At 48.3% G+C, this 2,874-nt stretch overlaps 1 protein-coding gene across 7 annotated transcripts in view; it reads right to left on the bottom strand.

Moving 5' to 3' along the window:
• Mapkap1 (MAPK associated protein 1) overlaps window positions 1-302 on the bottom strand; it is a 231,631-nt gene extending 231,329 nt beyond the window's left edge. For 4 of the 7 annotated variants that reach the window (XM_015497581.2, XM_015497584.2, XM_048813043.1 and 1 more), the window contains exon 1: window positions 51-302. The gene's annotated coding sequence lies outside the window, so the exon portion shown is untranslated. The remainder of the gene's footprint in view (window positions 1-50) is intronic. The other 3 variants (XM_048813042.1, XM_048813044.1, XM_048813041.1) reach the window with 3 other exon arrangements.
• Between the last annotated feature and the right edge of the window lie 2,572 nt (window positions 303-2,874).

Here is a 2,874-nt window from a genome sequence, read left to right as displayed (position 1 = left end):
TGGCTGGCTGGCGGGCGAGCAAGGGAGCTGGCGGCTGGGGCAACCTTTACCTGAAGCTGCTTCCACACTACGGGCCGGGTCGGCCCCGGGGCACGTTCCTGAGGGGAGGGCCCGGCTTCCCCACGCCTCCCGGTCCCTGCCCCGAACTCTGCACTCTCGGGATCCTCAGGACCGGCGCTCCTACCGGCCCGCTCAGCTGCCGCTTCCCGGGCTCTCCCTCATGCCCCTGCTGCTCGCCGCCGCCGGCCGGCCGAGCAGCAGCCCTGTTGCCCTGAGCCGCGCCACGACCCGGAACCGCACCCCGGCGCACCGGAAGTCCCTGACCGGGAAGGATCTTCTGGCTGGGGACGCAGTGCGCAAGCCCCAGAGCCGAGAACGTGGAGCAGCGCCCTCCCGGGAGGCGGAGCCAAGCGGGAAGCCCCCGCGCATGTGCGCCGCTGCTCCGGGGCTGGAGAAGGCCTGGGCCAGAGATTGACGCGGGTTTCTGGCTAAGAATGCGGGTGCCCGCACCATTCTTAAACAGATATCAACGTTAGGGTTCTCTGTCAAATATTCTTTCTCCCCACTTCCACGGAGAAAAGTCCTCAGATGTCCGTAAATGAGCGATGAGACAGCTTAGCCTCTATTATCCGAAAGACCTGGGTTCAAATGCCAACTCTTAACCTGCTGCATGTCCTAGGCTACCACACCTCCCCTCTCGGAGCCCACCCATAACAGTAGTTCCACCTCTAGAGCATCCTGTGAAAATCGAATGGGATGATGCTTCAGAAACACTCAACACACTGCCAAATAGGAAGCTATTTCTTTTTCTTTCAAGTGCAGATGATAATAATCTTATGCTAGAGAACTCCCAAGGAGGTTTCGAGGTGATCTAAGAGGATCTAAGAGGTGATCAGATGCTCCCATTTCTCAATCTCTCTCTGTCCTCTGGGAGTCAATGGCAGAAACCGTGGTGAAGGGGGAAAGGGGCCTTAAGCAATGCAATGATAGTGTTCTACCTGAGAAATGGTCTGGGAAGTTTCTCAAAAAATGTATTTAGCAGCTGGGCGTGGTGGCGCACGCCTGTAATCCCAGCGACCTGGGAGGCTGAGGCAGGGAATCGCAAATTCAAGGTCAGCCTGGGCAATTTAGGGAGACCCTGTCTCAAAATAAAATAGATAGGGCTGGGATTGTAGCTCAGTAGTAGAGTGCTTGCCTAGCACGTGTGAGGCGCTGGAGTAAATAAATCCAATAAAAGTATTGGGTCCATAGACTTTAAAGAAAATTTTAAAAAGTAAAATAGATAAATAAAGAAATAAAAGACTTAGGAATGTAACTCAATGGTAGAGTGCCTCTAAGTTCAATTCCCAATATCACCACCAAAAAAAAAAAAAAAAAAAATGCACTTAGCAACTTAGCAAAAGGAAAAAGAAATGTTGAATTTCAACCCTGGAGGACCCCCTACTCAATTTAAAAGTCACCAAGCAATACATCATGAATCATCCCGTGTGTTCGAATATATAATAGCTGGGCATGGTGGGGCACGCCTGTAATCTCAGCATCTTAAGAGGCTGAGGCAAGAGGATCTCAAGCAACTTAGCAGGGCACTAAGAAACTCAGTGAGACCCTGTCTCCAAATATAAAAAAGGGCTCAGGATGTGGCTCAGTGGGTTAAGTGCCCCTGAGTTCAAACCCAGGTACAAAAAAAAAAAAAAAAATTACAGGTGTCATCACAAATTGGGGAAAGGAAAGCCTTCCAGGTGCACACTTACACACACACCACCACATAACTCCAACAGGGACCTGTTGGAGGCACTCTGCAAAAGAAACAGGTGTGAACAAAGGTCAGATGTTCCATTTTCTGAAGTCGTCAGTTTATCTGCCCTCTGGGAGTCAATGGCAGAAACCCTGTACTTTTTCTAGTACTGGGGGTTGAACCTCTGGAATGCTCAGTACATGCTCTACCACTGAGCTATACCACGTGCCCCTTTCCTAGATCTTCCTTTCCATTTTCACATCTCTCTTAAGCACCAGTCTGAAGCCCAGCTGCATGTCCCTCAAGCACATAAAACTCAACTTGTCTGAAACGGAAATCACTGGAATGCTAAGGATTTATGTGTTCTGAAGATTGAATACCCACTCTGCTGCTTCCGGTCTTATGACTTCCTCTCTCCAAATTGCCTCTCCTTTTGTGTAAAATGAGAATGGCAAAAGCCCCATCTAACCTCTTTGAATTGTTGGGATTGCATGAGCTAATACGTACAACTCACATAGAACAGAACCTGGCCTGTGGTGAACATTTGCCTCTATTCCTATACCTTGGTCAGTACACAGATTTTTTGGGGGGGAGGGGATTGAACCCAGTGGGCCTCTATCACTTAGCCCTTTTTATTTTTTATTCTGAGACAGGTTCTCTTTGAGTTGCAGGGATTGGCCTCAAATTTGGATTCCCTTGCCTCAGCTCCCAAACAGCTGGGATTACAGGTGTGCACCACTGCACCCAGTACACAGATATTTATTGAATGCTTATTATGTATTAAGCCTGTCTTCGGCACTGGAAATTCAATTACACAAAAGCCAGACAGAAATCCTGCCCTAAAGGAGTTCATAGTCAAGTTCAGCTATGGGTTTGAAATAGTTACTATGGCAAATTGATGTGCAGGAAAGTATGGTACTGTTGCAAGGACAGTATTGAGGACCCAGTTGATAGTGGAAACTGTGAACTTATGGTAGTTCTGGTAGTGTTAATATGATAGTTCCTGTGATTTTTCTCTTGCTAGTTTGAACAATCAAGACACAAGCATGCACAGAGTGAGAAACTGAATTAATCCAAGGAAGGATTTTTGCTGGACAGGTCAAGGCATGTTAGATCTCATCTTTTAAGAGTGCTTTAAT

The sequence above is a fragment of the Marmota marmota genome, unplaced genomic scaffold, assembly GCF_001458135.2.
Source record: "Marmota marmota marmota unplaced genomic scaffold, marMar, whole genome shotgun sequence".
Classification (NCBI taxonomy): domain Eukaryota; kingdom Metazoa; phylum Chordata; class Mammalia; order Rodentia; family Sciuridae; genus Marmota; species Marmota marmota.
This window is presented reverse-complemented; position numbering and strand designations above follow the sequence as displayed.